This window comes from Leptodactylus fuscus, chromosome 4 (genome assembly GCF_031893055.1).
Source record: "Leptodactylus fuscus isolate aLepFus1 chromosome 4, aLepFus1.hap2, whole genome shotgun sequence".
NCBI lineage: Eukaryota > Metazoa > Chordata > Amphibia > Anura > Leptodactylidae > Leptodactylus > Leptodactylus fuscus.
Window position 1 is genome coordinate 206433945 of NC_134268.1, and position 22475 is coordinate 206456419.

Sequence of the window (22475 nt, forward strand, 5' to 3'; positions counted from 1 at the left end):
TGGCACTGTATACCAGTAGTAAAAATTGTGGGTGCACGTAACCCCAATATATTCTTTGAATTCCCAGTCAGACACTGGCACTATATGGCAGTAGCAAGAAATGAGGGTATTTGTATTCCCAATATACTCTTTGAATTCCCAGTCAGACAATGGCACTGTATACCAGTAGTAAAAATTGTGGGTGCACGTAACCCCAATATATTCTTTGAATTCCCAGTCAGAAACTGGCACTATATGGCAGTAGCAAGAAATGAGGGTATTTGTATTCCCAATATACTCTTTGAATTCCCAGTCAGACAATGGCACTGTATACCAGTAGTAAAAATTGTGGGTGCACGTAACCCCAATATATTCTTTGAATTACCAGTCAGAAACTGGCACTATATGGCAGTAGCAAGAAATGAGGGTATTTATAACCCCAATATATTCTTTGAATTCCCAGTCAGACAATGGCACTGTATACCAGTAGTAAAAATTGTGGGTGCACGTAACCCCAATATATTCTTTGAATTCCCAGTCAGAAACTGGCACTATATGGCAGTAGCAAGAAATGAGGGTATTTGTATTCCCAATATACTCTTTGAATTCCCAGTCAGACAATGGCACTGTATACCAGTAGTAAAAATTGTGGGTGCACGTAACCCCAATATATTCTTTGAATTCCCAGTCAGAAACTGGCACTATATGGCAGTAGCAAGAAATGAGGGTATTTGTATTCCCAATATACTCTTTGAATTCCCAGTCAGACAATGGCACTGTATACCAGTAGTAAAAATTGTGGGTGCACGTAACCCCAATATATTCTTTGAATTACCAGTCAGAAACTGGCACTATATGGCAGTAGCAAGAAATGAGAGTATTTATAACCCCAATATATTCTTTGAATTCCCAGTCAGACAATGGCACTGTATACCAGTAGTAAAAATTGTGGGTGCACGTAACCCCAATATATTCTTTGAATTCCCAGTCAGAAACTGGCACTATATGGCAGTAGCAAGAAATGAGGGTATTTGTATTCCCAATATACTCTTTGAATTCCCAGTCAGACAATGGCACTGTATACCAGTAGTAAAAATTGTGGGTGCACGTAACCCCAATATATTCTTTGAATTCCCAGTCAGAAACTGGCACTATATGGCAGTAGCAAGAAATGAGGGTATTTGTATTCCCAATATACTCTTTGAATTCCCAGTCAGACAATGGCACTGTATACCAGTAGTAAAAATTGTGGGTGCACGTAACCCCAATATATTCTTTGAATTACCAGTCAGAAACTGGCACTATATGGCAGTAGCAAGAAATGAGGGTATTTGTATTCCCAATATACTCTTTGAATTCCCAGTCAGACAATGGCACTGTATACCAGTAGTAAAAATTGTGGGTGCACGTAACCCCAATATATTCTTTGAATTACCAGTCAGAAACTGGCACTATATGGCAGTAGCAAGAAATGAGGGTATTTGTATTCCCAATATACTCTTTGAATTCCCAGTCAGACAATGGCACTGTATACCAGTAGTAAAAATTGTGGGTGCACGTAACCCCAATATATTCTTTGAATTACCAGTCAGAAACTGGCACTATATGGCAGTAGCAAGAAATGAGGGTATTTATAACCCCAATATATTCTTTGAATTCCCAGTCAGACAATGGCACTGTATACCAGTAGTAAAAATTGTGGGTGCACGTAACCCCAATATATTCTTTGAATTCCCAGTCAGACACTGGCACTATATGGCAGTAGCAAGAAATGAGGGTATTTATAACCCCAATATATTCTTTGAATTCCCAGTCAGACAATGGCACTGTATACCAGTAGTAAAAATTGTGGGTGCACGTAACCCCAATATATTCTTTGAATTACCAGTCAGAAACTGGCACTATATGGCAGTAGCAAGAAATGAGGGTATTTATAACCCCAATATATTCTTTGAATTCCCAGTCAGACAATGGCACTGTATACCAGTAGTAAAAATTGTGGGTGCACGTAACCCCAATATATTCTTTGAATTCCCAGTCAGACACTGGCACTATATGGCAGTAGCAAGAAATGAGGGTATTTGTATTCCCAATATATTCTTTGAATTCCCAGTCAGACAATGGCACTGTATACCAGTAGTAAAAATTGTGGGTGCACGTAACCCCAATATATTCTTTGAATTCCCAGTCAGACACTGGCACTATATGGCAGTAGCAAGAAATGAGGGTATTTGTATTCCCAATATATTCTTTGAATTCCCAGTCAGACAATGGCACTGTATACCAGTAGTAAAAATTGTGGGTGCACGTAACCCCAATATATTCTTTGAATTACCAGTCAGAAACTGGCACTATATGGCAGTAGCAAGAAATGAGGGTATTTGTATTCCCAATATATTCTTTGAATTCCCAGTCAGACAATGGCACTGTATACCAGTAGTAAAAATTGTGGGTGTATATAGCCCCAATTCTATTGCTAGGGGACTTGCAGGGTATTTCTGGGGTGAAGGTGGGGGGGCACACCGTTGGAACGGGTATCGGGGTATATATCGGGTATACGGGAATACACTGACAGTGTATTCCATTCAGGATCCTGGGAAAGCTGGGTTGCGGCGATTGAGCCCGTCAGTGCCACGTTACACTGACAAGCTTCTCCCTGGAATTTAGCTCTTACAAGAGCTGTTGGTTGTCTTCTCCTTCCTATCCTAGCCTGTCCCTGCCTACCCAGAATCTAAGCCCTAGCTAGCTGGACGGAAACCTCCGTCCTCGGTGAATTGCAAGCTCAGAATGACGCGAACCTGGGCGGCGCTGTTCTTTTAAATTAGAGGTCACATGTTTTCGGCAGCCAATGGGTTTTGCCTACTTTTTTCAACGTCACCGGTGTCGTAGTTCCTGTCCCACCTACCCTGCGCTGTTATTGGAGCAAAAAAGGCGCCAGGGAAGGTGGGAGGGGAATCGAGTAATGGCGCACTTTACCACGCGGTGTTCGATTCGATTCGAACATGCCGAACAGCCTAATATCCGATCGAACATGAGTTCGATAGAACACTGTTCGCTCATCTCTAGTTTTGCATGTTATAGCATTGAAGTCATAGTCTATGCATGATGGTGGTGGTCTGAATGGTGAGGTCCTATTCTATATTTGATGGCGGCTGTCTTAACCATGAGGTTCTATTCTATTCATGATGGTGGAGGTCTAAACTGTGAGGTCCTATTCTATGCATGATGGTGGTGGTCTGAACTGTGAGGTCCTATTCTGTGCATGATGGTGGTGGTCTGAACTGTGAGGTCCTATTCTATACTTGATGGCGGCCGTCTTAACCATGAGGTTCTATTCTATTCATGAGGGAGGAGGTCTAAACCATGAAATTTTATTCTATTCATGATGGTGGAGGTCTGAAACATGAGGTCCTATTCTATGTATGATGACGGCAGTGTAAACTGTGAGGTCCTATTCTATGCATGGTGGAGGTCTAAACCATGAAGTTGTATTCTATTCATGATGTTGGAGGTCTAAACTGTGAGGTCCTATACTATTCATGATGGTAGAAGTCCAAACCTTGAGGTCCTATTCTATTCATGAAGGTGAAGGTCTAAACCGTGAGGTCCTATTCCATTCATGATGGTGGCGGTCTTAACCATGAGGTCTTATTCTATGCATGATGGTGAAGGTCTAAACTGTAAGGTCCTATTCTATGCATGATGGTGGAGGTCTAGACCTTGAGGTCCTATTCAATTCAAGGATGGTGAAGGTCTAAACCATTTCTATGTATGATGGTGGAGGTCTAAACTGCACCCCTGGGGCCTATATGTATTATACTATGGGGTCTCTTCAGATAGAGTAATTCATGGGTGACAAACCCAAAAACCTTTGGGTTTGGATTGAGCCCAAAACTTTTGAAAACTTCATTTTTACTCCACATGTACACAGATGGCAGCTTATCCCAAAAGGTTATCTGAAATGTTAGGTATGCTTTCATTGTTCATGAATTTTTCAAATGTCTAACTTGATGTTTCTCTTCTTTAGTTCCAAATATCAGTCCTTCTGTCATCTACAAACTGTTTATGTCACATACCCTTCCTTCTCTATGTCATACCCCTCTCGTGTGTTTTCAATACTTTTGCCTACATTCATGTCTGTCTCAAAAATGGGGATTAATATTTATATTAGCCATTGGATCAGACAGCTTGCTTCGCTGGGATCAGATGTGCTGAACCTGAAAATGTATTTTCACAGTGCGATGACCAGTAATTTACAGAGAATGAGAAAAGTTACAGATCTTAGTTTTACATTAAACTGGGTGTATGGGAGAGGAAGGAGAGGAGGATCTATCACATGGAGTATTTATTGCACCAATGTAAATATTATTTATGTCAGATCATTATATATAATCTATAGGGGTATATGGCCCCTGGTATATAAAATACAGCCCCCTAGACATGCAATTAAGATGAGAAAATCAGGTTGGATCGAACCATATTTGATCTGAATTTTGCAAACAACAAAGTCATCTCCACCCATTATATTCGAAATATAATAACTTAATTTCTGGTTTGTCATGAACTTATTCATCTCGAAACAAATCTTTGGGCTGTACCGTCTGGACCCAAAATGAATCTTTAGAGGTTCACCCACCTCTACTGGTGAGTGGTATTATTGAGAAGAGGAGCCAGAACATCTCAGCCATCCATTCACCCATAGCCATATCTGTTGCTATAACTTTGACATTACTATGTCCGGGTTTACTCCAATTCTTAAGACTTCCGGTTTGCAACAAAATGGCTTTGGAATTAATCTAATTTTTGGTATGAATTCTAAACTAAGATATCCTGAAAGGTTGGCTCATGTCTACCATTGAGATACATTACCTTATAGGTAAGGCAACTTAGCCCATTTTGGCTGCTACAGTCATTCATATTGGCCATACATGTTTAATGACCCTTGCCATAGGATGAGCTATGTTTCTATCAAAGATCTTTCTTCCGAATACTTTCTAGAAGATGACAGTGTGTTAGCGAGAACAGTTGTTTGTTTTTAGATTTCTCCCAATGGATGATCTTTTTGGTTCAAATTTCCCATTTTTAGAAAATTTTGTGTAATATTTATGAGCACCATTGGTAGATTACTACCACTATTGGTAGATTAATGGATCAAGGAAACCAGATTTCCCTGACACTATAAGATCACTGGGTTCCAACTGCTGAGATCTTCACTGATCATGAGAACAGTGGTCGTGTGTCCACCATTTGACTGGAGCATTAGTCACACGTGTGCACTTGCTTCATTGAAAGTCTGTGAGACTGGTTGAAATTGCTAAGCACTGTACTCAGCTATCTCTGTTCGTCCCCTAGAAACTGAGTAGAGTGGTTGTGTACATCAATGACCAGTCCAGTCAAATATTAAGGACCACATATAGGGGAAGACAGGGGTGAACCTAGCTTTTATGCTGCCTGAGGCGGACGACAGAAAGCCGCCCCCCCCTTCCCGGGAGGAGGGGGCAGAGCGGACGGGGCGGCGTTAGCAGGCATAGAGCAGGCAGGGAGAGGACCTGCTCTCTGCCTGAGCATGAGGGGATGCCGGTGGAGCAGCGCTGCGTCTACAGGGCCTCCCCAATCCACCTCTCACTTCCCGTGCTGGGCTGACGAGACGATGATGCTAAGCCAGTCCAGGACAGCTTGTCCTGGACTGGCTTAGGTCAGCAAAAATGCCCCCCCCCCCCCCGGGGGGGCCTGGCATAGCGCCACCTGAAGTGGTCTTCAGGTCGCCTCATGGGAGGTGCGGCGCTGGGGGAAGAAACAGAAACAGTATACATAAGGAAACTAAGAGCCAGATTTGACCATACATGGAGTAGCCAAACCATGTGAGATCCACCTGCGTAGACCCTAAGACCATAACTGGCTTTCAAATGAAGGCAATAGATTTAATGTCAACATAGAGAGTAATATAGATGGGCCTCAAACTGTTAATACCCACCAGTGGAATTAGTGATGGTGAACACTCAGCCAGGGCCTGGGGTGCAGGAAGTTGATAGAATTGATCATATGTTACATAGTAATTTCTTTTTCTGCACCAATATCTGATGCAATTGAGATACAGTAAACCTCTTGGAGATGATCTCCCAGTGTTGCCTTCTAGAATTGTGGTCTATAAGGTCATATTGAAGACGGCTAGCTGCAAAGTACATGAATAACGTACCTGAAAACTTGTCACGCAGAATGTCTCTAAATAAAGGGTGGTCTTCTCAAATAAGTGGCCTTCTGGAAACCTTGTAAATATCTTGGTATAGACTTAGGCCTAGTTCACATCTGTGTTCGGTATTCCATTTGGGGAGTCCGCTTGGGGACCCCCTTGAACGGAACGCTGAACGCATTAAAAATCGGTGAGCAAGGAAAGCACACGGACCCCATAGACTATAGTGGGTTCCATGTGTTTTCCGTGTGGTGTCCGCATGAATCATATGGAGTTGTTGAAGTACTTTTCTCTCTGCATGACTCGTGCGAACACCACGTGGAAAAACACATGGACCCCATTATAGTCTATGGGGTCCATGTGCTTTCATTGCTCATTGCTTGTCAATGCGTTCAGCATTCTGTTTGGAGGGTCCCCAAGCGGAATCGCCAAACGGAATACTGAACACAGATGTGAACCAGAATTTATACCGCTTGTTGTGATGCCCAAACATTACTGTGTTCTTGCTGATGAGACTTCAGTATCAAAAGTTTTCGGGGTTTTGAAGCACAAGCTTTTAAGACTTTTTATATCTAATGAGATACAAAGATTAAATTCAATGGAAAATTTCTAATGCACCGAAGTACAACATCACAATCCAGAAGAGACTTGCAGTGTATCGAGCCTACACTTGCAGAAATTGAAGCCCTCCAGGGCCCACTTCTTGCAAGCTTGCACGTATCGTTATCAGAGACAACAGATGAATTAAGAACTAAGTTGTTCTTACCTAATTTAGAATATGTTCCTATAATGTGTTCAGAATTCCCACTTGTGGATCTGTTTCCTGCTTTTATTTCAGTTATTATCTGTTTGTGGCCTTAGTCAATGTTGAATTCTTATAAGTTTTGTCGTTAAAGACACCTTAAGGCCGAGGCCCCATGTAGCGGGCCACAGGCAAAAAAGCACAGTGGGAAAAAACAAGGCGGAAATTCATTGGTCTCTTCAGACCCCAAAGTATAATAAGTGGAGGCCCAGGAAAGACAAAATAAAAACCCCTGCTACTCACCTCACCTCTCCAATTATAAAACATCATTGCGTTAGCACAGCCCACGTGACCACTGAGGTCTAATCACAAACTTCAGCCATGACCTGAGGGTGGGTGATATCAGAGATGACACCAGAAGAGCCCAGAAGCTAAAGATTGGAAAGTGGAAAAGAAGACCAGACACCCAGGAGAGGTGAGTATCAGTGTTATTCATTTTACCCCCCACTCCCTTGGGCCTCAGCTCTGAAAAAAATTGAGTAGATGACCCCAAAAACTTCCAGTTCAGCCGAAACAAAAATTTTGGGGAAAATTCCCTTTGAGCAAAGAGATATTTTCCAAGACCGTACCCCAAAAAATTCTGGTTTGGCCAAAACTAAAATTTGGGAGAAAATTCTGTTCGAACCTAGCTCTTTACCAATCGGTTTGCTCATCTCGAGTGGTAAGCTTATTGGTAGGGGACTATTTGAGTGAAGAGATATCTAAACCAGCAACCCAATGAATGAAAACCTCTAAAACTAACAAATTATTGAAAGTGTGAATACAAATTACAAGAGATGAGCGAACAGTAAAATGTTCGAGGTTCGATATTCGTTTCGAGTAGCCCCTCAATATTCGACTACTCGAATCGAATATCGAACCCTATTATAGTCTATGGGGGGAAAATGCTCGTTTCAGGGGTAGGCAACGTTCGATCAAATTATACTTACCAAGTCCACGAGTGAGGGTCGGGCTGGATCCTCTGAGAAGTCTTCTCCGTGCAGCTTCCCCGCGGCATCTTCCGGCTCTGAATTCACTCTGCCAGGCATCGGGCCTGGGCAGAGCTGACTGCGCATGCCCACACTACAAGCTGCCCAAGCCCAATGCCTGGCAGAGTGAATTCAGAGCTGGAAGACGCTGCGGGGAAGCTGCACGGAGAAGACTTCTAAAGGTAGGAGAAGAAACAGCGTTGATTGGCCAACTGTATAGCATTCGGCCAATCAATGCTGGTTCTGCATCAAACTTTTCCATTCGAATAGCGAGTGATACTCGATTGAGTATGAGTATTTCGAATACTGTAGTATTCGATCGAATACCTACTCGATCGAGTACTACTCGCTCATCTCTAGTCAAGAATGTTACAGAGGGGCGCGGTACAAGTTACTTGTACAATATGTATCGCCACTCCGATACAATCATTCTATTAAGCGCATGATTCCTTCATTGATTCCAGCTCCTCTTCTCTTCACAGCCATATAAATGTTCCCCCGGAGGTTTTAATAAATTGACTCCATTTTTATATAACTGTTTTTTGTGGTTTTATTTTTTTGTTCTAAAATGCAAAGAGCTCGGAAAATGCCTGGAGTGCGTTGTTTTATATGTTGTTACAAATTGTCCAACTGGGAGTCGTTGCATTCTTTGCATTCCTATTACTGTGGTGCATTCGCTTGTGGAAAATATTTAAGATGGTGTATTTTTACATAAAATACAGACCTAATAGACCCGCATCCGCATAGAATACACACATACATTGAAAAAAAAACAAGAGAAAACGAAAATATTGCTTGTTAAGGGTTAAGACTATATCCAATCTGGACTATATGAATCTCATTGGAAAGACAAGATGGAATCAATCATACACAAAAATGATGGAGAAAATGGAGAAGGAGATAAACCAAAGCTGCAAAATGAAAAAATCTAAAGTCAATAGTGAAGAAGAGATGAAAAGATCGGGCTTGGGACGATGGCGAGTGGCGACACAATTCAGAGGTAAATATACCGGGGAAATATTGGAATTCCAATGAGTGCCCCAAGGATGACGGTGACAACGAATGACAGATAACAGCAAATGATAGTCATCTCTATAGAAATAGGATTTATATTGTATGGGAGGAAGGGAAACTAAAATGACATTGGTGATAGATAGAAGATAGAAGACAGACCAGGAAATAAAGCCGTGGGGAATGGGTGAGATTGTGTCCCACTAATATGTGGCGTCGTAGGGATAACAAGAGCCACTTCGGAGATTTTCGCATTCGATGTAGATGGGTGGGAAAAGATAAAATATAATATCAGACTAAGGGAAAGGATGCAATTGAGAAGTACATTCCAGTACTAATGGATTTCACCAACTCCAGTTCTTTGTATCAGTTTGAATTTTTTTCTCTAGCCCCCACCATTCCTGAGCAATCAATGCAACTAATTTTGGCACCCAAATAGCAATGGTGGGTGGGTGGTCATTGGAGCAGCACCTATTAAAGTGTGCAAAGAACTTAAGTTATTCTCTTTAAAGGGGTTGCCCATTTTTTTTTCCTCTTGGAAGCCAGGGAAGGTGAAAAAAAAAAAATTCTCACCTTTTCCAGGTGCTTTGGAGTCTTCCACTGCTGTCCAATCCAACAGCACCAAGGAGCTTCTTCTGTGATTGGCCTCAGCGCCTTAAAGCAAGGACCCAGGACGTCACAAGTGAAGTATGTGAGTGACGTTGTGGGTCCTTTCCTTAGTCCCTGGGACACCACAAGACCAAACAGTGGAGGTAGTCACTGGAGTACCAAGGACAGGTGAGTGTGTTTTTTATTATTATTATTTTTCACCTTCTCCAGCATCCAGGAGAAAAATGATATTTTCTGGACAACCTCTTTGAGGCTCATAGTCATCCAACCCATGTATCACACAAATGATATTGTCATATCATCATGACTACTTATGTAGCATACCAGTGTTACATGGACATGGCCTAACAGGTTTTGGTTGGCAGAGTATGCTGGAAATTATGGTTTTGCAATAGTTGGCATGAAATGTGCTCAATGTAGCCAGTGGTGGCAACACAACATCAGTCAAGGGTGAGCAGAAACTTGTGGGGCACCCGAGAGGTCATAGAATGGGAGTGGGATGGGATGGGGTAGATATTACATCTTTTGTTATGCTATATGAACAATATGTAGGGTTGAGTCGATCTTGAGATTTCAGGATCGTTCCGATTTTTGATCATATTCCAGCCGATCCCGATCGTGAAATTTGCTCGATCGCCGATCGGGGTCCGATCTTTCCCAATCGCTCAACCCTAATAATATATAACGGTATCAAAATTTATGACGTTAGACAACCCTTTTAAAATAAGACAACCCTTGTCCATATGCCCCTATAACGTATATATAGATGTCACAGGAGTAATTCATTAATTGGATATTGCCAAATTTCCCATGACTTTTAATGCATTGCTAATCACTTTTTCTCGACTTTTCTCCATCGCTTTCAATGGCTTATGTTGTGAATTGTCACTGCGCATTGAGTGATCGGATCCAAGGCGAAGATGGCTACATCTGTATCTCAGCGTCTTTGTTGGCATATGATGGATAACGTTCCTAATATAGACATAAAGAGCTATGAAAAGCGAGGATATTGATGCAGTAAAAATGAAAACCACAGCATAAACATTGCTGCAAATTCCATTCTTCACGGATATAAATTGCCCATAATTTTATAATTGCTGAATTAGTTAATTTGCTCTATCTGTTACGGGCATGACGACTTTAATAAACTATTCTCTCAATTGTCTAAAAAAGCCTCCGGAAAAAAGTTTTGCAATGCAATCATAGCAGTAATCTCCAGAAAAGCCGAGCGCTTTATTGACATTTCTCAATATCCTTATTCTGCAGTTTAATACATTCCTCCTACAGCTGCTTTATCTGGAACAGAAAGCTTAAAGGGAATGTCCGCTCTCGGATACTGTTTTTTTTAATTTTTTTAAAATCTGCATAGGATTCAGGGCTGGTACAATTGTGCACAGGCATACAATTAAATCATAAGGTTCAGTCTGTATACTGCTACCACTAGGGGGAGCTTTGGGCTTTTCATCACATCCATCAGTTCCAACTCTTCTATAGGTGCTGATTCACTGATTCTGACACAGTTGGATTTTTTTCTCTAGCCCCCACCATTCCTGAGATATCTTTTTTGTTAGATTTAGCACAACAACACTTTCTGCTGTCAGGTGGGTGGTGCCTGTCTGTCTGTTTCAGTACAGGACCGCCCACCTGACAATAGAGAGCAGAATTGTGCTGAAATTAACAGAAAGGATTTCTCAGGAATGGTGGGGGCTAGAGAAAAAATTTGAACTGCGCCAGAATCAGTGCAACAGCACCTATTGAAGAATGTAAAGAGTTAGAGTAGGTAGAGGGGGTGAAGAGTCCTCTTTAATGTGTGCCTTTTTGTGTATCTGTTGTAAGTGGATGGCTGGTCAGGTAATGGAGGGGGTGTACATCTCACCCGGACTACTCAGGTGGGTGAGATGAGAAAACTCCAGGAATGTTTGTTCTCAGCAGACAACTTTCATCTGCTGAGTGTTTTGGTAAATGCTCAGTATTGGGCTGGATTTTTAGGAATGGCAGGTAGGTTGGTAGTGGGATCTGTCATTCCACCCCCCTTCCAGTCCACACTTCAGCACAGTTTTTGTGCTGAAAAAGCCCCCCTTGGCTTATACTTGAGTCAGCAAAAAATATCAATGTATAGAATCTCCTATAAAATAGTGCAAAAAAAAAAAAAAAGATTAAAAAAAATAAATAAAAGTTGTAAATCCCTCCTTTCCCTAGGATACATACAAAAGTAGAAAATGACTGTGACACACAAACACATTAGGTGTCCCTGTGTCTGACAGTGCCCGGTCTACTGAATATAGGGGATCTGCAGTGCTCCTGTTCTGTCAGGAAGGGGTCAATAGGTGCACTGCAGATACCCTATAGTCAGCCAGACTGAATTCCAAGTGGGGGATGAAAAAACACCAGTCCTCAAGCTCAGGGAAGGGGCAGACAGACAACCAAAACACCCCCTCCCCTTCCCCAGTACCCAGCACCTACTGCACCCAAAAACTCTGACCATTTTAATTTTTGAAATTTTCCAGTAGCTGCTGCATTTCCCCCCCTCAGCTTATACTCGAGTCAATACGTTTTACCCAGTTTTTTTGTGGTAAAATTAGGGGTCTCGGCTTATATTCGGGTCGGCTTATACTCGAGTATATACAATAATTGAATCATACCTCATTTGATGGCGATGCTACTTGCATGACTGAGGAAAGGGATTTTTACTCCATATGCTACAATTGCAAGTGACATGAGGGTGGTCCCTTTCTATTCCGGAATCTTCAGCACAGAATGTCCCTCAGCCTTAGTGATGGTTTTAGCAGTCTCCTGGTTGGACGCTGGTGCCATCACTCATGAAACAAGGGAAGTGGTTGGGGAACGTTCAATGCAGATAACATGGGGCACTGCAAATATAAGGGACCGCCATGGGTCACAGAAAGGTGCCCATCAGCTAAAGTTACATGTAAACTGCTCTGTGTTGTCAGTAGTATTGAAGGGTCAACCCTGCCGCGAGACTCCCTTTAATGCTCGTAATTCTGCTCTGTATCTCTAGTTGGCAATAATGAAGAATCCAATCTAACCTCACCCTCAAGTGGCACTTGCAAGGTACTTAAGCCGTAAACAGAATTGGTCATTAATACACCGGACACTGAGCAAAGTACTATAATTGTCAAACACACATACATAAGACGAGGCTCCTGCGGGGTTTACACTTTCATGTCTTAAAAGCATTATTTCAATTATATTCCACTAATGCAATTAGATTCTTGGTGAAAGAGAACCAAGCAACAAAGACACAAACCTTGCGCGACGCCTAAGTAGACTTTATCCATTGTCATAGCAACAAAAGCCTCCGACATGATTACATTACTTATTCTTATTTCTTAACTACGGGCATTTTACAATCAGGGATGGACTTTATGGACTTTAGGAGTAAATGAGAATTCTAAGTGGTTTCCAGAAGAGCCGTCATAGACAGCAACAGATTGATAGCGATGTGCAAAGTGTGAAAGGTTGGGTGCAAGAGTGACAACCAGGTTGTTGGGTTAATGGATTTTACCGAAGTCCTTAAAGGAAGTGAACAATTTAACCAGCAAGATACATCAGTAGGGGAGTCTAAGTTTAGACTTTGAGGTGCCAGGAGTGTCTACCTCATACCGAGCGTAATTACGGAAATGGCAAGTCAGTACTCCGGTGGTGGTTGGGGGTGACATGCCGCAGAGGCTCTTTCCATTGGCCTCACTCACCTTCATCTAAGATTTTCTGTTTTACATCTGTCCTCGACATTCCAAGGAATCTGACTCTGCCACTACTATCAATGCCATTGTGTCTATTTCCTGGGCAAGGTTTGGTCTTTGGGACCTGAAGTTAGGTGTAACTCTAGCTTGGCTCCACAGCACGTCCTAACTGTCTGCCGTCTGTGCTTAAACTATGTGCTTACCTGGAGAGCAACCTCCAGCCTGTCCTTCCTGCCCCTTGTACCTGTCCTTCCTGCCCCTTGTACCTGTCCTTGTACCTGTCCTTCCTGCCCCTTGTACCTGTCCTTCCTGCCCCTTGTACCTGTCCTTGTACCTGTCCTTCCTGCCCCTTGTACCTGTCCTTCCTGCCCCTTGTACCTGTCCTTCCTGCCCCTTGTTGAGACCTTTGGAACTGCTTGCTCTCATGGTCTAGGATTTCACAAAAATCTTTAACAGGGTTAAGAGGCTTTGGAGCAGGCAGCATAATGCACAGACCAGATAGCACCTCGGGGTTGAGGACCACCACTATGGCGCTTGCTTGACCTAAAACCCTTGATAGACCTAAATTATAAGACATGCTACTACTAATAAAATACATTAAGGTATGTTGAATCTATATGTGCTCCAGGGCTCCTACATAGCTCTCTCAGCAGTTTTGCAGGGCAGTGGCATAACTAGGAATGGCTGGGCCCCAAAGTGAACATTTTATGTGGGGCTTCCTGACATCCCCCTGAGAATAATGATAGTGGTGTTTGTGGGGTTCGCGGGCCTGCGGCCTCACTTACTGATACCCACTCCTGATCACAGCGGCCTCTGCAGAAGGGGAAGCACCAGCGGCCGTAAGCAGTTGCCAGGATCGGTATGTAAATAGAGCCCATAACGGCCACAGGGCCCCCTATTGTCTCAAGCCCTGTGGCAGCCACTACCGCTGCTACCCTGGTAGTTACGCCCATGTTGCAGGGTCACTACTGTTGACAGAGGACCTATCATAACCTCCACAAAAAGCAAGATCTTTAAATCTTGGCCCAGTTGGAATTTCATCTCTAGCCCCAGAATTCCCTATCAATCAGTGCAGTTAGTTTTTTGTGGCTGATATAATAATTAGGTAGGAGGAAGCAAAGGGGTGTGATTGATATTATCCAATGCTCTTAATCGTGCCCACTTAATCCCTGAGATCACCAACTTGACAGTAGAGAAATTAATTATGATATCAGGCACCAAGACTGCACTGATTGCTCAGGAACGGTGGGGGGGATAAAGAAATAACATTCAACTATGCTGGAATCAGTGGAGTAACTCCTCTTTCAAAAAAAATCACAGAACAGGGGATGGATGAGATGATAAAATGTCCTTTTTGAGGTCCTTTACATTCAGGTAGTAAAGTATGGACAGTTTGAGACTTGGATATGACACTACACAGTTCCAGTACAACTGGAATATGTTTGCCCACATTTTAGCAGACGCAGCTGTATACATCTAGACTCTGATAACACTTATTTCTTGCTGAGTCAATAACGTTAATCCTTCAATTTTCATCAGTTCAGCTCATCAGATAAAAATAATAAAAGAATTGCTTTAAATCAAGGAAAACATTGGAATTGAGAATTAGAAGACATGTGACTGGGTTTTTGGGGAGTTTTTGGGGATAGAGGTGCTGGTCGTCCAAAACCACACGTGAGAAAAATATAATCGAGAGCACCAATAACACCCTCTATATAAATGATAGGAGTAGAGGTGTGGGTGTACAACAGTCATGTTGACCCCAGATGCTGAGAGGAGAGAAAATTAAGATGCAAATTCAAAATATAGGAAGTACAGTGCTGTGCAAATGTTTTAAGCAGATGTGTAATAGTTTATTTTTGTCAATTAGCAAATTGAAGAGAACAAAGGAGAAATGTAAATCCCATCAATATTTGGTGTGACCTTTGCTCTTTGGAGGAGGAGTCCTGGAAGTGATGATATGGCCCCCACAGATATAGCCCTGATCTCATCATCATCCAGTATTTCTAGGGTTACATGAAGAGTCAGAGGGATTGGAGCAAGCCTACATCCACAGAAGATCTGTGCTTAGTTCTCCAAGATGGCGGGAACAACCTCCCTGCTGAGTTCTGCCAAAAACTATCTAAGACTGAGGCCCCACACTGTGCAAATGCAACTTTTTGATTGTACATTTTGCTGTTGATTTTAAAGTCAAAGCCAGGAGTGGATTGAGCAGAAGGGAGAAGTATAAGAACTAAAGCCATCTTCTGCTGAGGTCTTCTTCTGCTGGGTCTCTGAGACCCAACATTATGCAGAGTCTCAGCTCAATAGAAGTTCCTGGAGTGTCCTGGATCCAATGAACCGTATTATTTTATTCCAAATATGCTCAAGGAAGGGCGATCACCTATTTTCCATTTTCCATTAGGAAAAAGCTAAATCCAGTGCAAGTCAATAGAGAATCATGGAAATGAACATAAAGTTGTCCCTCAGAAATGATGGTGTAAAAACAATAGTGTTCATGGATGACTTATTCTTTAACAATTCTTTATGTGACCATCCATATTTCCAACCTAAGCAGTCAGAGGGAATGAACACAAGCTCATCCATATGAACGTTTTTGATTTTCCAATTTGATCCATGTCAAGACCATGTCCATGGCCAAGACCAAGACCAAGGTCAAGGTTTACCATGTGCAATGTCATATTATATCTTAAATTTGCATTCAAGATTACAGTTAAATGTTTCAATTACAATAAAAAAATCTACTTTCATCCTGACCAAAGTAGGGAAATTGTAAAATTCGACAATATTCAGCAGAAGAGCAGTAAAGTGATGCGGATAATGATTAGTGAGTGATGAGTAATGTCAAGAACTAATTAACTTGCAATGAATTGACGATCTCTTCTGGCACTTACATGTCTATTCCATGAGGCCACATAGACTGCGCCCACAGATGCCATCGTTGCGGCCTGATGGTAATGATGGGTTTGCGATTCTATTTAATTGTATTTTATGTGTCCTTCCCTAACATCATGTCCTGAGATAACACTACAGTCTGCATAAAATCTACAAAGTATTAGGATCCTCTTGATGTGTAAGCTGAATGACAGTGGAAATAGACAAATTGTCTCAATTCTGTCTCAGATCCAGCAGGACAGTTGCAGATTTTGGGTGGTGTCCCATTGTAATATTGGCTGCATGACAAATGGTTTGTTCATTCATTGTGTGAACAGAACTAGATCAATATTCTTATTTTTTAGAGGTACTATTTTATGTGGGGAGGTATTGAGGGGGCATAATGCTGTGTGGCTGATACTAAGGGGGCATCATGTTGTGGGGACAGCACTAAGGGCCCCTTATTTTCCAACAACTCATCATAGACCACCCTCTAAACGTATCTCTAACAATCTCCCAGTAGTAGTTAGCCATGAAGTTATTTAGCCTAGACATTCACCCGCAATGTAGTAGACAGGACATATCCATTGGTAAGGCGCTAGTGCCCCCTGACCTAGTGGGTAGCTGCACAGGTTACACTACTGGTATGCCCACCCCTGAAAAGGAACTAAGGTGGCATTATGCACCAGGGAGGCACTAAGGAACCATTATACTGTGTGTGGGGTGCCTGGGGGGCTTCATATTGTGGGAGGAGGCATTAAGAAGACATTATATGGTGAGGGAGGCGATAAGGAAACAGTCCTATTGTGTGTGTGCATGTGTGGTGGTGCTAGGGGAAAACATACTGTTTGGGAAGATACCACAATAGGGAATCATTATAGGTGAGGAAGTAATAAAGGGCATCATGTTGTGTGGAGAGTCACTTAGGCACTAAAGAGACATCATACTTTGTGGAAGCACTAAGGGTTATACTCTGCCAGTGGTACTAAGAGTACAGGACATTAATGGGGTTCCCCTATCTAGCAGGGGGATACAAGGGGGTAGTAAGATGGTGTTAAACTTTGGGGGGCATTAATGGGGCACCCCTATTTAGTGGGGGACACTAAGGGGGCATCATTATTCTGAGGGGACACTAAGGAGCCATTAGCACTATCACCATGTGCAACACAAAGTGGGCACTAAAAAAGAGTGGGGGTTGCAAAGAGTCACAATTACTGTGCAGGGGCACTAATAGGACACCATAACTATGCATTACGGAAGGAAGGTTCTGTTACTGTGCAGGGCAGAAGAGGAATATGTGCGGATTGGGTGGGATTAGAGGTGTAGCCTAATGCATCATGTATGTTCTGCAACAGATGTTCCTTGTTATGTTCTTTGCAATCTTGAAGGTAAAGGAGAGATGCAATTCCGAGCAAGAATATATCTCTACAGTAGGTACTAAACAGGGTCAATAGACATTTGGTTTATTACAACTTCTAAAACTAAAAAACAAGCGAAAAGACAAAGTTATTATTTATTTTTATATGAGATGAGCCTTACAGAAAATATGGGAGCAAACGTTCCCCACCCATGTATCTAGTGAGTTGCTACGACTTTGCATCTTTATGTATGCAGGTTAAGGTAACATGTTCCGGGTCATCTGCATATCCAAGAGTCCTAGGCTTGGAGCTATTGAAGGCTGAATACAACAGATGCTTTGACCCTCTCTGAGTGGCCTTAAAACTCTTCACTTTAAAAGCCCCAAAGATTTGCTGCCAAAATCAATTTTAATAATATAGTAGCAGTTAGTGAGCCTCCTGGAAAATGCACAAAGTCAACCTAAATAATAGATGCCAAGTAAAGCACTGCCACAAATTGTAGATAAAGAGCATCAGCTGGTACCAACAGACAGTAAATTTGTAGCGGTGCACACCGTGTCTTGTGTGATTACTCATGTCACCGACTCCGAGACAAATGGACTTTTGCAAGCATAGTTCATAGATCTCATATATGCAATCACCGGCTCTTAGTCAAGCTTTATTACAGTATGCCACCGCGCGGCACGTCACATTGTATCAGGACTTAATGAGATGCATTAGTCTAATATGACTTAGCTTCACGAAACGTTAACGTGAACCTCCAATTATAAAGAACTTTCCATAAGTCATACGTAAAAAGCAAAGATAAGAAACTTTGCAATATATCTTATCAGAGAAAAATGCTTCTTTCTCCTCTTATCAGACTCTTCTTCTTTTCCGACTTACTGCACCGATAAGTTACTGAATTAATTGATAAAATCTGTACAGAGATGGATTTTAGCTATACTAAGACAAAACTTTATGATGTCACAGCTCATAGAAAAGAGGAGGTCTGCTCTCTGAACTCTCTCACACCCATAGAAGCAATGGCAGCATGGAGGACACTATACAGCAGTAATGAGCAGTGTTGTTGCGAATGCAGCAGATGTAGAGTGAAGGGAAAGCTCTCCAACATGGAAGACACAATACAGCAGCAATGAGTGGTGTTACTATGAATCTATAAATATCTGTCTGAAACTCAGCCTCTCTCTCTGCTCCTCCTTCCTCCTCCCTCTCCATAGACGACTATGGGCAGCAGCTATAACCTGATTATTCATGAAACTGAAAATCATATGACATGGACAGATTTCACCAGTACATTGAGAAGGTGTGAGCAGTTCTGGGGCAGGGGGAGAAGGAAAGTAAGATAAGTGGAGAAATTAGCATTTTTCTGTAATAAGATATATTAAAGGACCTATTGTCAATTGCAGTGCAATACAGTGGCCACAACAGTAGCCAACATATTATTATATTCTGCAGTGCTTTACAGATGTTGTCCCATATAGGCGTCACAATCTAAATTCCCTATCCATATATCTTTGGAGTGTGAGAGGAAACCCATTCAAACACCGGGAAACAATGTTGCAGATGTTATCCTTGGCTGGATTCGAACCCAGGACTCCAACAATGCAAGGCCACTGTGCTGCCCTACTACTGTCTATGGACTGCCATGAGCCCTTAGACATGTGTGTCAATGTTGTCTCAATGGTGCACCATATTCTCTACTAGAGGTAATGCTCCGAGGGTAGAATGCAGTACACCATGACCAGTGCTCAACACTAGAGATGAGCAAACAGTAAAATGTTCGAGGTTCGATATTCGTTTCGAGTAGGCCCTCAATATTCGACTACTCAAATCGATTATCGAACCCTATTATAGTCTATGGGGGGAAAATGCTCGTTTCAGGGGTAGGCAACGTTCAAATTATACTTACCAAGTCCACGAGTGAGGGTCGGCCTGGATCCTCCGAGAAGTCTTCTCCTTGCAGCTTCCCCGCGGCATCTTCCGGCTCTGAATTCACTCTGCCAGGCATCGGGCCTGGGCAGAGCCGACTGCGCATGCCCACACTACAAGCAGACATGCACAGTCAGCTCTGCCCAGGCCCGATGCTTGGCAGAGTGAATTCAGAACTGGAAGACGCCGCGGGGAAGCTGCACGGAGAAGACTTCTAAAGGTAGGAGAAGAACCAGCGTTGATTGGCCGACTGTATAGCATTCGGCCAATCAATGCTGGTTCTGCATCAAACTTTTCCATTCGAATAGCGAGTGGTACTCGATTGAGTACGAGTATTTCGAATACCTACTCGATCAAGTACTACTCGCTCATCTCTACTCAACACTTATTAATATAGCATGGCCTAGAAGAGTCGTATAAAGACAGTTAAAAAATAAGAATCCAATAAAGGTATACAGGGCACGGTCTGATGTAAGAGGGTACATAGACGACATATAATTAAACATTAAGAGCGAAAACGAAAACCTTCACTAATGTCCACATAAAGGACATTAGGGAAATAGACAACATTAGCCTAAATTTACCTTCCAAATTCCCAATTTGTTTGGCCATTACAGAAAACGCGGCGCCGCTTTAGGCTTTTAATTGGACCTCGATTGTTGACATACTCAGTAGTAAAACTATAGAAGTGGAGACTCTAATTGTATAATATTTTGTGAGGTTTAGCTGTTATGGTCTGGTAAAAACCTGTAGAAAATAGGTCAGGGGACGAAAATGTGACAATTAGGAGAGCAGTGGCATGGAATTGTCACAGTAGGTTGGTAATAAGTGGCCGCATGGGTCTGTGGGGTTACATCAAGCGGTTGTTTCGGTAATTAGAGCGCTGTAGATTCATTTCCCTCCAGGCTAGAGTTCTGTTTCTTGCTTTATATGTAGATTATTTCTGCCCCGATTTTGTGTTTCGTATTGAAGTTTTTGTTACAAGTACATTTTGGTAATTTTTGGGAAACTTTTTTAGCTCTTTGTAACACAACACGTATGGTTTGGTTTGGTTCGCCCAATGACCATATCAGCGTAGAACTTGTTTACCCCCTTCTTTGGTTAGAAGGGGATAAGTAAGTTACTTTAAGGCTAGGTTCCCATGGAGGTATTTGGAAAGGAATCTGAGGTGGTCTTCTGCCTTGGATTCCTCTCCAAATTCCAACCCTATGGAACCGACAGCTTAGGGGCTAATCAGTGTGAGCTTTGCACGGATTCCAAGTTGGAGGCTTCTTCTTTCAGGGTCCCGGTGAAGTCAATGGAGAGCAGGTTTTGGCCAGAATTTGGAACCCATCTCAAAAGTCAGCTCCAAATTCAACAGTATGAATCTAAACTAAAGGTGCATTCCTATGCTGGACATCTACGGCTAAGATATGGCATACATATTTGATAGATGTTGGTTCCACCTCTGGGACGCACCTATCTTCAAAGTTGGAGTAGCTAAACCCATATCCTGCCTGATGGGGTTTATAATGGATGCCACATCCAGTCAGAGACTGATAGGAGAGATGACTAGCGTTGAGCGATCGTGTTCGGAAAAGATCGGATTCCGATCGGTGATCGAGAAAATTTCACGATCGCGATTGGAATTCCGAACACGATCTTTTTAGGTGGGATCGAGATCGGTACTATTTCCCATAATGCTTTGCTTAGCCTTCACACTGAGTATACGCTCCGCTCATTCTGAGCAGAGTGTATACTCAGTGTGAAGGCTCCGCTGCGGTTCCATAGGAGTGAATGGAAGCAGCTGGCACACAGCCTTAACCCCCTGCGCGCCGGCTGCCTCCATTCATTTTAATGGGAGACTAAACTAACATCTCTAGTAGCTACTTACCTGCAGAGATGGCTGGTCTGGTGCCCCGTGTTCTTCGCCTCGTTGCTGCTCCACACTGCTCTTCTCGCCTTGGTGCCGCCGCCTCCCAGGTTAGTGTTTAAAGAGTTAGGAAGGCGGGGCGGGACATCTCCCCTCCCAGTACCCGCCCACACTCTCCTAACCCGCCCACACTCTCCTAACCTGGGAGGCAGGGGGCAGCGAGGTGAGAAGAGCAGCGTGGAGCAGCAGTGAGGTGAAGAAGGGCACCGGAGCAGCCATCTCTGCAGGTAAGTGGACACCAGGGGGGACTAAGTAGCCAGAGGATTAAAAAAAACAATCCTCTGGCTACTTAGTGATTCACTACACAGCGTGGATTCTAACAATTAAAGCGTTCAGTTGTTAGATTCCATGCTGTATAGTGAATAGGATTGATTTTAAAATCCGATCTCCGATTAATAAAAAAATTCCATTGAATTGCATTGGGATCGGAATTGGGATCGAGATCGGGTTCAAATGAAAAATGATCGGAAATCGGATTTTAAAATTGATCCTGAAAAGTCAAGATCGGCTCAACCCCAGAGATGACCATGAATGTGTTAGCTTGAATGTTCCCGTAACTCCCATAATAGTGAAGTTAGAGGACTGTATAAAAACGCTTCCATCTGAAACAGCCAGGAATCACCTCAGCAGACTAGAAGAAGGTCAGGAAACTCCGTTCTAAGGGGGAGTTCACACTACCGTTATTACAGTCCATTGCTGTCTACCATTGTAGGATGATGGCAACGGACTTTAACTGTCACAAAGAACGGTCACAGACTGATTCTCTGTCCATTCCCATTGACACTAATGTAAACAAGATGGAAGCTGAATAAAGAATAAAAATAAAAGTACTTTTTCTATGCATCCCTGGGGCTCTGAAACATAAGAAAGGTGCGGTTTTTATTCTGCTAACAGAATTTACAGCACTATGGGAGGGCTTTAAAGTAGTCAGGGGCAGTGATAGACTCCCTTTACGTGCACTAAGCTGCAGAATGATCATGTGATCAATGAATGTGATGTCACTGGCCTGAGAAGAAGAAGAGGAGCTCAATACCTTTGTCTCAGGCAAACTCTTTAACTTGTGCATCAAATTGCTCCTAGTTTGCCCCTTTTTAGGCTTGAAGAGGAAACTGAACCAACAAAATAGCTATATGACT

At 42.6% G+C, this 22475-nt stretch overlaps 1 protein-coding gene across 1 annotated transcript in view; it reads right to left on the reverse strand.

Annotated features, from left to right (window-relative positions):
• The window catches only part of PLXDC2 (plexin domain containing 2), a 387582-nt gene that overhangs the window by 216985 nt on the left and 148122 nt on the right, over positions 1–22475 (reverse strand). The gene's annotated exons all lie outside the window — the stretch shown is intronic.